Raw genomic sequence first — 12,613 nt, forward strand, 5'->3', positions numbered from 1 at the left:
TGCCCTGGTCCCTTCATGGGATGATCTCCGATGCCCTGGTCCCTTCATGGGATGATGTCTGATGCACTGGTCCCTTCATGGGATGATCTTGCATACCTCTAATCATAGTGCTGTGGTGCCCTGGTCCCTCCATGGGATGATCTGAGGCCGTGGTCCCTTCATGGGATGATCTCTGATGCACTGGTCCCTTCATGGGCTGATCTTGCATACCTCTAATGTAAGTGCTGTGGTGTACTGGTCCCTTCATGGGATTATCTCTGATGCACTGGTCCCTTCATGGGATGATCTTGCATACCTCTAATCATAGTGCTGTGATGCCCTGGTCCCTTCATGGGATTATCTCTGATGCCCTGGTCCCTTCATGGGATGATCTCTGATGCCCTGGTCCCTTCATGGGATGATCTCTGATGCCCTGGTCCCTTCATGGGATGATCTCTGATGCCCTGGTCCCTTCATGGGATGATATCTGATGCCCTGGTCCCTTCATGGGATGATCTTGCATACCTCTAATCATAGTGCTGTGATGCACTGTTCCCTTCATGGGATGATCTCTGATGCACTGGTCCCTTCATGGGATGATCTTTGATGCACTGGTCCCTTCATGGGATGATCTCTGCACTGGTCCCTTCATGGGATGATCTTGCATACCTCTAATCATAGTGCTCTGATGCTCTGGTCCCTTCATGGGATGATGTCTGATGCACTGGTCTCTTCATGGGATGATGTCTAATGCACTGGTCCCTTCATGGGATGATCTTGCATACCTCTAATCATAGCGCTGTGATGCCCTGGTCCCTTCATGGGATGATCTCCGATGCCCTGGTCCCTTCATGGGATGATCTCCGATGCCCTGGTCCCTTCATGGGATGATCTCCGATGCCCTGGTCCCTTCATGGGATGATCTCCGATGCCCTGGTCCCTTCATGGGATGATCTCTGCACTGGTCCCTTCATGGGATGATCTCTGATGCACTGGTCCCTTCATGGGCTGATCTTGCATACCTCTAATCATAGTGCTGTTATGCCCTGGTCCCTTCATGGGATGATCTCTGATGCACTGGTCCCTTCATGGGATGATCTCTGATGCACTGGTCCCTTCATGGGATGATCTCTGATGCACTGGTCCCTTCATGGGATGATGTCTGATGCACTGGTCCCTTCATGGGATGATGTCTGATGCACTGGTCCCTTCATGGGATGATGTCTGATGCACTGGTCCCTTCATGGGATGATGTCTGATGCACTGGTCCCTTCATGGGATGATGTCTGATGCACTGGTCCCTTCATGGGATGATGTCTGATGCACTGGTCCCTTCATGGGATGATCTCTGATGCACTGGTCCCTTCATGGGATGATCTCTGATGCACTGGTCCCTTCATGGGATGATCTCTGATGCACTGGTCCCTTCATGGGATGATCTCTGATGCACTGGTCCCTTCATGGGATGATCTCTGATGCACTGGTCCCTTCATGGGATGATGTCTGATGCACTGGTCCCTTCATGGGATGATCTTGCATACCTCTAATCATAGTGCTGTGATGCACTGGTCCCTTCATGGGATGATCTTGCATACCTCTAATCATAGTGCTGTGATGCCCTGGTCCCTTCATGGGATGATCTCTGATGCCCTGGTCCCTTCTTGGGATGATCTCTGATGCCCTGGTCCCTTCTTGGGATGATCTCTGATGCCCTGGTCCCTTCTTGGGATGATCTCTGATGCCCTGGTCCCTTCTTGGGATGATCTCTGATGCCCTGGTCCCTTCTTGGGATGATCTTGCATACCTCTAATCATAGTGCTGTGATGCACTGGTCCCTTCATGGGATGATCTTTGATGCACTGGTCCCTTCATGGGATGATCTTTGATGCACTGGTCCCTTCATGGGATGATCTTTGATGCACTGGTCCCTTCATGGGATGATATTTGATGCACTGGTCCCTTCATGGGATGATCTCTGCACTGGTCCCTTCAGGGGATGATCTTGCATACCTCTAATCATAGTGCTGTGATGCCCTGGTCCCTTCATGGGATGATGTCTGATGCTCTGGTCCCTTCATGGGATGATGTCTGATGCTCTGGTCCCTTCATGGGATGATGTCTGATGCTCTGGTCCCTTCATGGGATGATCTCTGATGCACTGGTCCCTTCATGGGATGATCTCTGATGCACTGGTCCCTTCATGGGATGATCTCTGATGCACTGGTCCCTTCATGGGATGATCTCTGATGCACTGGTCCCTTCATGGGATGATCTCTGATGCACTGGTCCCTTCATGGGATGATCTCTGATGCACTGGTCCCTTCATGGGATGATCTCTGATGCACTGGTCCCTTCATGGGATGATCTCTGCACTGGTCCCTTCATGGGATGATCTCTGATGCACTGGTCCCTTCATGGGATGATTTCTGATGCACTGGTCCCTTCATGGGATGATCTTGCATACCTCTAATCATAGTGCTGTTATGCCCTGGTCCCTTCATGGGATGATCTCTGATGCACTGGTCCCTTCATGGGATGATCTTTGATGCACTGGTCCCTTCATTGGATGATCTCTGCACTGGTCCCTTCATGGGATGATCTTGCATACCTCTAATCATAGTGCTGTGATGCCCTGGTCCCTTCATGGGATGATCTCTGATGCCCTGGTCCCTTCATGGGATGATCTCTGATGCCCTGGTCCCTTCATGGGATGCTCTGATGCCCTGGTCCCTTCATGGGATGCTCTGATGCCCTGGTCCCTTCATGGGATGATCTGATGCCCTGGTCCCTTCATGGGATGATCTGATGCCCTGGTCCCTTCATGGGATGATCTGATGCCCTGGTCCCTTCATGGGATGATCTGATGCCCTGGTCCCTTCATGGGATGATCTGATGCCCTGGTCCCTTTATGGGATGATCTCTGATGCCCTGGTCCCTTTATGGGATGATCTCTGATGCCCTGGTCCCTTTATGGGATGATCTCTGATGCCCTGGTCCCTTCATGGGATGATCTCTGATGCCCTGGTCCCTTCATGGGATGATCTCTGATGCCCTGGTCCCTTCATGGGATGATCTCTGATGCCCTGGTCCCTTCATGGGATGATCTCTGATGCCCTGGTCCCTTCATGGGATGATCTCTGATGCACTGGTCCCTTCATGGAATGATGTCTGATGTACTGGTCACTTCATGGGATGATCTTGCATACCTCTAATCATAGTGCTGTGATGCACTGGTCCCTTCATGGGTTGGTCTCTGATGCACTGGTCCCTTCATGGGATGATCTTTGATGCACTGGTCCCTTCATGGGATGATCTCTGCACTGGTCCCTTCATGGGATGATCTTGAATACCTCTAATCATAGTGCTGTGATGCCCTGGTCCCTTCATGGGATGATCTCTGATGCCCTGGTCCCTTCATGGGATGATCTCTGATGCCCTGGTCCCTTCATGGGATGATCTCTGATGCCCTGGTCCCTTCATGGGATGATGTCTGATGCACTGGTCCCTTCATGGGATGATGTCTGATGCACTGGTCCCTTCATGGGATGAACTTGAATACCTCTAATCATAGTGCTGTGATGCCCTGGTCCCTTCATGGGATGATCTCTGATGCCCTGTTCCCTTCATGGGATGATCTCTGATGCCCTGGTCCCTTCATGGGATGATCTCTGATGCCCTGGTCCCTTCATGGGATGATGTCTGATGCACTGGTCCCTTCATGGGATGATCTTGCATACCTCTAATCATAGTGCTGTGGTGCCCTGGTCCCTCCATGGGATGATCTGAGGCCGTGGTCCCTTCATGGGATGATCTCTGATGCACTGGTCCCTTCATGGGCTGATCTTGCATACTTCTAATGTAAGTGCTGTGGTGTACTGGTCCCTTCATGGGATGATCTCTGATGCACTGGTCCCTTCATGGGATGATCTTGCATACCTCTAATCATAGTGCTGTGATGCCCTGGTCCCTTCATGGGATGATCTCTGATGCCCTGGTCCCTTCATGGGATGATCTCTGATGCCCTGGTCCCTTCATGGGATGATCTCTGATGCCCTGGTCCCTTTATGGGATGATATCTGATGCCCTGGTCCCTTCATGGGATGATCTTGCATACCTCTAATCATAGTGCTGTGATGCACTGTTCCCTTCATGGGATGATCTCTGATGCACTGGTCCCTTCATGGGATGATCTCTGCACTGGTCCCTTCATGGGATGATCTTGCATACCTCTAATCATAGTGCTCTGATGCTCTGGTCCCTTCATGGGATGATGTCTGATGCACTGGTCCCTTCATGGGATGATGTCTAATGCACTGGTCCCTTCATGGGATGATCTTGCATACCTCTAATCATAGCGCTGTGATGCCCTGGTCCCTTCATGGGATGATCTCCGATGCCCTGGTCCCTTCATGGGATGATCTCCGATGCCCTGGTCCCTTCATGGGATGATCTCCGATGCCCTGGTCCCTTCATGGGATGATCTCCGATGCCCTGGTCCCTTCATGGGATGATCTCCGATGCCCTGGTCCCTTCATGGGATGATCTCCGATGCCCTGGTCCCTTCATGGGATGATCTCTGCACTGGTCCCTTCATGGGATGATCTCTGATGCACTGGTCCCTTCATGGGCTGATCTTGCATACCTCTAATCATAGTGCTGTTATGCCCTGGTCCCTTCATGGGATGATCTCTGATGCACTGGTCCCTTCATGGGATGATGTCTGATGCACTGGTCCCTTCATGGGATGATGTCTGATGCACTGGTCCCTTCATGGGATGATGTCTGATGCACTGGTCCCTTCATGGGATGATGTCTGATGCACTGGTCCCTTCATGGGATGATGTCTGATGCACTGGTCCCTTCATGGGATGATGTCTGATGCACTGGTCCCTTCATGGGATGATGTCTGATGCACTGGTCCCTTCATGGGATGATGTCTGATGCACTGGTCCCTTCATGGGATGATCTCTGATGCACTGGTCCCTTCATGGGATGATCTCTGATGCACTGGTCCCTTCATGGGATGATCTCTGATGCACTGGTCCCTTCATGGGATGATCTCTGATGCACTGGTCCCTTCATGGGATGATCTCTGATGCACTGGTCCCTTCATGGGATGATGTCTGATGCACTGGTCCCTTCATGGGATGATCTTGCATACCTCTAATCATAGTGCTGTGATGCACTGGTCCCTTCATGGGATGATCTTGCATACCTCTAATCATAGTGCTGTGATGCCCTGGTCCCTTCTTGGGATGATCTCTGATGCCCTGGTCCCTTCTTGGGATGATCTCTGATGCCCTGGTCCCTTCTTGGGATGATCTCTGATGCCCTGGTCCCTTCTTGGGATGATCTCTGATGCCCTGGTCCCTTCTTGGGATGATCTCTGATGCCCTGGTCCCTTCTTGGGATGATCTTGCATACCTCTAATCATAGTGCTGTGATGCACTGGTCCCTTCATGGGATGATCTTTGATGCACTGGTCCCTTCATGGGATGATCTTTGATGCACTGGTCCCTTCATGGGATGATCTTTGATGCACTGGTCCCTTCATGGGATTATCATTGATGCACTGGTCCCTTCATGGGATGATCTTTGATGCACTGGTCCCTTCATGGGATGATATTTGATGCACTGGTCCCTTCATGGGATGATCTCTGCACTGGTCCCTTCAGGGGATGATCTTGCATACCTCTAATCATAGTGCTGTGATGCCCTGGTCCCTTCATGGGATGATGCCTGATGCTCTGGTCCCTTCATGGGATGATGTCTGATGCTCTGGTCCCTTCATGGGATGATGTCTGATGCTCTGGTCCCTTCATGGGATGATCTCTGATGCACTGGTCCCTTCATGGGATGATCTCTGATGCACTGGTCCCTTCATGGGATGATCTCTGATGCACTGGTCCCTTCATGGGATGATCTCTGATGCACTGGTCCCTTCATGGGATGATCTCTGATGCACTGGTCCCTTCATGGGATGATCTCTGATGCACTGGTCCCTTCATGGGATGATCTCTGATGCACTGGTCCCTTCATGGGATGATCTCTGATGCACTGGTCCCTTCATGGGATGATCTCTGATGCACTGGTCCCTTCATGGGATGATCTCTGATGCACTGGTCCCTTCATGGGATGATTTCTGATGCACTGGTCCCTTCATGGGATGATTTCTGATGCACTGGTCCCTTCATGGGATGATCTTGCATACCTCTAATCATAGTGCTGTTATGCCCTGGTCCCTTCATGGGATGATCTCTGATGCACTGGTCCCTTCATGGGATGATCTTTGATGCACTGGTCCCTTCATTGGATGATCTCTGCACTGGTCCCTTCATGGGATGATCTTGCATACCTCTAATCATAGTGCTGTGATGCCCTGGTCCCTTCATGGGATGATCTCTGATGCCCTGGTCCCTTCATGGGATGATCTCTGATGCCCTGGTCCCTTCATGGGATGCTCTGATGCCCTGGTCCCTTCATGGGATGATCTGATGCCCTGGTCCCTTCATGGGATGATCTGATGCCCTGGTCCCTTCATGGGATGATCTGATGCCCTGGTCCCTTCATGGGATGATCTGATGCCCTGGTCCCTTCATGGGATGATCTGATGCCCTGGTCCCTTCATGGGATGATCTGATGCCCTGGTCCCTTCATGGGATGATCTCTGATGCCCTGGTCCCTTTATGGGATGATCTCTGATGCCCTGGTCCCTTTATGGGATGATCTCTGATGCCCTGGTCCCTTCATGGGATGATCTCTGATGCCCTGGTCCCTTCATGGGATGATCTCTGATGCCCTGGTCCCTTCATGGGATGATCTCTGATGCTCTGGTCCCTTCATGGGATGATCTCTGATGCTCTGGTCCCTTCATGGGATGATCTCTGATGCCCTGGTCCCTTCATGGGATGATCTCTGATGCCCTGGTCCCTTCATGGGATGATCTCTGATGCCCTGGTCCCTTCATGGGATGATCTCTGATGCCCTGGTCCCTTCATGGAATGATCTCTGATGCACTGGTCCCTTCATGGAATGATGTCTGATGTACTGGTCACTTCATGGGATGATCTTGCATACCTCTAATCATAGTGCTGTGATGCACTGGTCCCTTCATGGGTTGGTCTCTGATGCACTGGTCCCTTCATGGGATGATCTTTGATGCACTGGTCCCTTCATGGGATGATCTCTGCACTGGTCCCTTCATGGGATGATCTTGAATACCTCTAATCATAGTGCTGTGATGCCCTGGTCCCTTCATGGGATGATCTCTGATGCCCTGGTCCCTTCATGGGATGATCTCTGATGCCCTGGTCCCTTCATGGGATGATGTCTGATGCCCTGGTCCCTTCATGGGATGATGTCTGATGCACTGGTCCCTTCATGGGCTGATCTTGCATACCTCTAATCATAGTGCTGTGATGCACTGGTCCCTTCATGGGATGATCTCTGATGCACTGGTCCCTTCATGGGATGATCTTGCATACCTCTAATCATAGTGCTGTGATGCACTGGTCCCTTCATGGGATGATCTCTGATGCACTGGTCCCTTCATGGGATGATCTTTGATGCACTGGTCCCTTCATGGGATGATCTCTGCACTGGTCCCTTCATGGGATGATCTTGCATACCTCTAATCATAGTGCTCTGATGCTCTGGTCCCTTCATGGGATGATGTCTGATGCACTGGTACCTTCATGGGATGATGTCTGATGCACTGGTCCCTTCATGGGATGATCTTGCATACCTCTAATCATAGCGCTGTGATGCACTGGTCCCTTCATAGGATGATGTCTGATGCACTGGTCCCTTCATGGGATGATCTCTGATGCACTGGTCCCTTCATGGGATGATCTCTGATGCACTGGTCCCTTCATGGGATGATCTCTGATGCACTGGTCCCTTCATGGGATGATCTCTGATGCACTGGTCCCTTCATGGGATGATCTTGCATACCTATAATCATAGTGCTGTGATGCCCTGGTCCCTTCTTGGGATGATCTCTGATGCCCTGGTCCCTTCTTGGGATGATCTCTGATGCCCTGGTCCCTTCTTGGGATGATCTCTGATGCCCTGGTCCCTTCTTGGGATGATCTCTGATGCCCTGGTCCCTTCATGGGATGATCTTGCATACCTCTAATCATAGTGCTCTGATGCACTGGTCCCTTCATGGGATGATCTTTGATGCACTGGTCCCTTCATGGGATGATCTTGCATACCTCTAATCATAGTGCTCTGATGCTCTGGTCCCTTCATGGGATGATCTCTGATGCACTGGCCCCTTCATGGGATGATCTCTGATGCCCTGGTCCCTTCATGGGATGATCTCTGATGCCCTGGTCCCTTCATGGGATGATCTCTGATGCCCTGGTCCCTTCATGGGATGATCTCTGATGCACTGGTCCCTTCATGGGATGATCTCTGATGCACTGGTCCCTTCATGGGATGATCTTGCATACCTCTAATCATAGTGCTGTGATGCCCTGGTCCCTTCATGGAATGATCTCTGATGCGCTGGTCCCTTCATGGGATGATCTCTGATGCCCTGGTCCCTTCATGGGATAATCTCTGATGCCCTGGTCCCTTCATGGGATAATCTCTGATGCCCTGGTCCCTTCATGGGATGATCTCTGATGCCCTGGTCCCTTCATGGGATGATATCTGATGCACTGGTCTCTTCATGGGATGATCTTGCATACCTCTAATCATAGTGCTGTGATGCCCTGGTCCCTTCATGGGATGATCTCTGATGCCCTGGTCCCTTCATGGGATGATCTTTGATGCACTGGTCCCTTCATGGGATGATCTCTGCACTGGTCCCTTCATGGGATGATCTTGCATACCTCTAATCATAGTGCTGTGATGCCCTGGTCCCTTCATGGGATGATCTCTGATGCACTGGTCCCTTCATGGGATGATCTCTGATGCACTGGTCCCTTCATGGGATGATCGCTGATGCACTGGTCCCTTCATGGGATGATCGCTGATGCACTGGTCCCTTCATGGGATGATCGCTGATGCACTGGTCCCTTCATGGGATGATCGCTGATGCACTGGTCCCTTCATGGGATGATCGCTGATGCCCTGGTCCCTTCATGGGATGATTTCTGATGCCCTGGTCCCTTCATGGGATGATTTCTGATGCACTGGTCCCTTCATGGGATGATCGCTGATGCACTGGTCCCTTCATGGGATGATCGCTGATGCACTGGTCCCTTCATGGGATGATCTCTGCACTGGTCCCTTCATGGGATGATCTTGCATACCTCTAATCATAGTGCTGTGATGCCCTGGTCCCTTCATGGGATGATGTCTGATGCCCTGGTCCCTTCATGGGATGATGTCTGATGCCCTGGTCCCTTCATGGGATGATGTCTGATGCCCTGGTCCCTTCATGGGATGATGTCTGATGCCCTGGTCCCTTCATGGGATGATGTCTGATGCCCTGGTCCCTTCATGGGATGATCTCTGATGCCCTGGTCCCTTCATGGGATGATCGCTGATGCACTGGTCCCTTCATGGGATGATCTTGCATACCTCTAATCATAGTGCTGTGATGCCCTGGTCCCTTCATGGGATGATCTCTGATGCACTGGTCCCTTCATGGGATGATCTCTGATGCACTGGTCCCTTCATGGGATGATCTCTGATGCACTGGTCCCTTCATGGGATGATCTCTGATGCACTGGTCCCTTCATGGGATGATCTCTGATCCCTTCATGGGATGATGTCTGATGCACTGGTCCCTTCATGGGATGATCTTGCATACCTCTAATCATAGTGCTGTGATGCACTGGTCCCTTCATGGGATGATCTTGCATACCTCTAATCATAGTGCTGTGATGCCCTGGTCCCTTCATGGGATTATCTTCGATGCCCTGGTCCCTTCATGGGATTATCTTCGATGCCCTGGTCCCTTCTTGGGATGATCTCTGATGCCCTGGTCCCTTCTTGGGATGATCTCTGATGCCCTGGTCCCTTCTTGGGATGATCTCTGATGCCCTGGTCCCTTCTTGGGATGATCTCTGATGCCCTGGTCCCTTCTTGGGATGATCTTGCATACCTCTAATCATAGTGCTGTGATGCACTGGTCCCTTCATGGGATGATCTTTGATGCACTGGTCCCTTCATGGGATGATCTTTGATGCACTGGTCCCTTCATGGGATGATCTTTGATGCACTGGTCCCTTCATGGGATGATCTTTGATGCACTGGTCCCTTCATGGGATGATATTTGATGCACTGGTCCCTTCATGGGATGATCTCTGCACTGGTCCCTTCAGGGGATGATCTTGCATACCTCTAATCATAGTGCTGTGATGCCCTGGTCCCTTCATGGGATGATGCCTGATGCTCTGGTCCCTTCATGGGATGATGTCTGATGCTCTGGTCCCTTCATGGGATGATGTCTGATGCTCTGGTCCCTTCATGGGATGATGTCTGATGCTCTGGTCCCTTCATGGGATGATCTCTGATGCACTGGTCCCTTCATGGGATGATCTCTGATGCACTGGTCCCTTCATGGGATGATCTCTGATGCACTGGTCCCTTCATGGGATGATCTCTGATGCACTGGTCCCTTCATGGGATGATCTCTGATGCACTGGTCCCTTCATGGGATGATCTCTGATGCACTGGTCCCTTCATGGGATGATTTCTGATGCACTGGTCCCTTCATGGGATGATCTTGCATACCTCTAATCATAGTGCTGTTATGCCCTGGTCCCTTCATGGGATGATCTCTGATGCACTGGTCCCTTCATGGGATGATCTTTGATGCACTGGTCCCTTCATTGGATGATCTCTGCACTGGTCCCTTCATGGGATGATCTTGCATACCTCTAATCATAGTGCTGTGATGCCCTGGTCCCTTCATGGGATGATCTCTGATGCCCTGGTCCCTTCATGGGATGATCTCTGATGCCCTGGTCCCTTCATGGGATGCTCTGATGCCCTGGTCCCTTCATGGGATGATCTGATGCCCTGGTCCCTTCATGGGATGATCTGATGCCCTGGTCCCTTCATGGGATGATCTGATGCCCTGGTCCCTTCATGGGATGATCTCTGATGCCCTGGTCCCTTTATGGGATGATCTCTGATGCCCTGGTCCCTTCATGGGATGATCTCTGATGCCCTGGTCCCTTCATGGGATGATCTCTGATGCCCTGGTCCCTTCATGGGATGATCTCTGATGCCCTGGTCCATTCATGGGATGATCTCTGATGCCCTGGTCCCTTCATGGGATGATCTCTGATGCTCTGGTCCCTTCATGGGATGATCTCTGATGCCCTGGTCCCTTCATGGGATGATCTCTGATGCACTGGTCCCTTCATGGAATGATGTCTGATGTACTGGTCACTTCATGGGATGATCTTGCATACCTCTAATCATAGTGCTGTGATGCACTGGTCCCTTCATGGGTTGGTCTCTGATGCACTGGTCCCTTCATGGGATGATCTTTGATGCACTGGTCCCTTCATGGGATGATCTCTGCACTGGTCCCTTCATGGGATGATCTTGAATACCTCTAATCATAGTGCTGTGATGCCCTGGTCCCTTCATGGGATGATCTCTGATGCCCTGGTCCCTTCATGGGATGATCTCTGATGCCCTGGTCCCTTCATGGGATGATGTCTGATGCCCTGGTCCCTTCATGGGATGATGTCTGATGCACTGGTCCCTTCATGGGCTGATCTTGCATACCTCTAATCATAGTGCTGTGATGCACTGGTCCCTTCATGGGATGATCTCTGATGCACTGGTCCCTTCATGGGATGATCTTGCATACCTCTAATCATAGTGCTGTGATGCACTGGTCCCTTCATGGGATGATCTCTGATGCACTGGTCCCTTCATGGTATGATCTTTGATGCACTGGTCCCTTCATGGGATGATCTCTGCACTGGTCCCTTCATGGGATGATCTTGCATACCTCTAATCATAGTGCTCTGATGCTCTGGTCCCTTCATGGGATGATGTCTGATGCACTGGTACCTTCATGGGATGATGTCTGATGCACTGGTCCCTTCATGGGATGATCTTGCATACCTCTAATCATAGCGCTGTGATGCACTGGTCCCTTCATAGGATGATGTCTGATGCACTGGTCCCTTCATGGGATGATCTCTGATGCACTGGTCCCTTCATGGGATGATCTCTGATGCACTGGTCCCTTCATGGGATGATCTCTGATGCACTGGTCCCTTCATGGGATGATTTCTGATGCCCTGGTCCCTTCATGGGATGATTTCTGATGCCCTGGTCCCTTCATGGGATGATTTCTGATGCCCTGGTCCCTTCATGGGATGATCTCTGATGCCCTGGTCCCTTCATGGGATGATCTCTGATGCACTGGTCCCTTCATGGGATGATCTCTGATGCACTGGTCCCTTCATGGGATGATCTCTGATGCACTGGTCCCTTCATGGGATGATCTTGCATACCTCTAATCATAGTGCTGAGATGCCCTGGTCCCTTCATGGGATGATGTCTGATGCTCTGGTCCCTTCATGGGATGATGTCTGATGCTCTGGTCCCTTCATGGGATGATGTCTGATGCTCTGGTCCCTTCATGGGATGATGTCTGATGCTCTGGTCCCTTCATGGGATGATGTCTGATGCTCTGGTCCCTTCATGG

This window comes from Triturus cristatus, chromosome 6 (assembly GCF_964204655.1).
Source record: "Triturus cristatus chromosome 6, aTriCri1.1, whole genome shotgun sequence".
NCBI classification, from domain to species: Eukaryota; Metazoa; Chordata; class Amphibia; order Caudata; family Salamandridae; genus Triturus; species Triturus cristatus.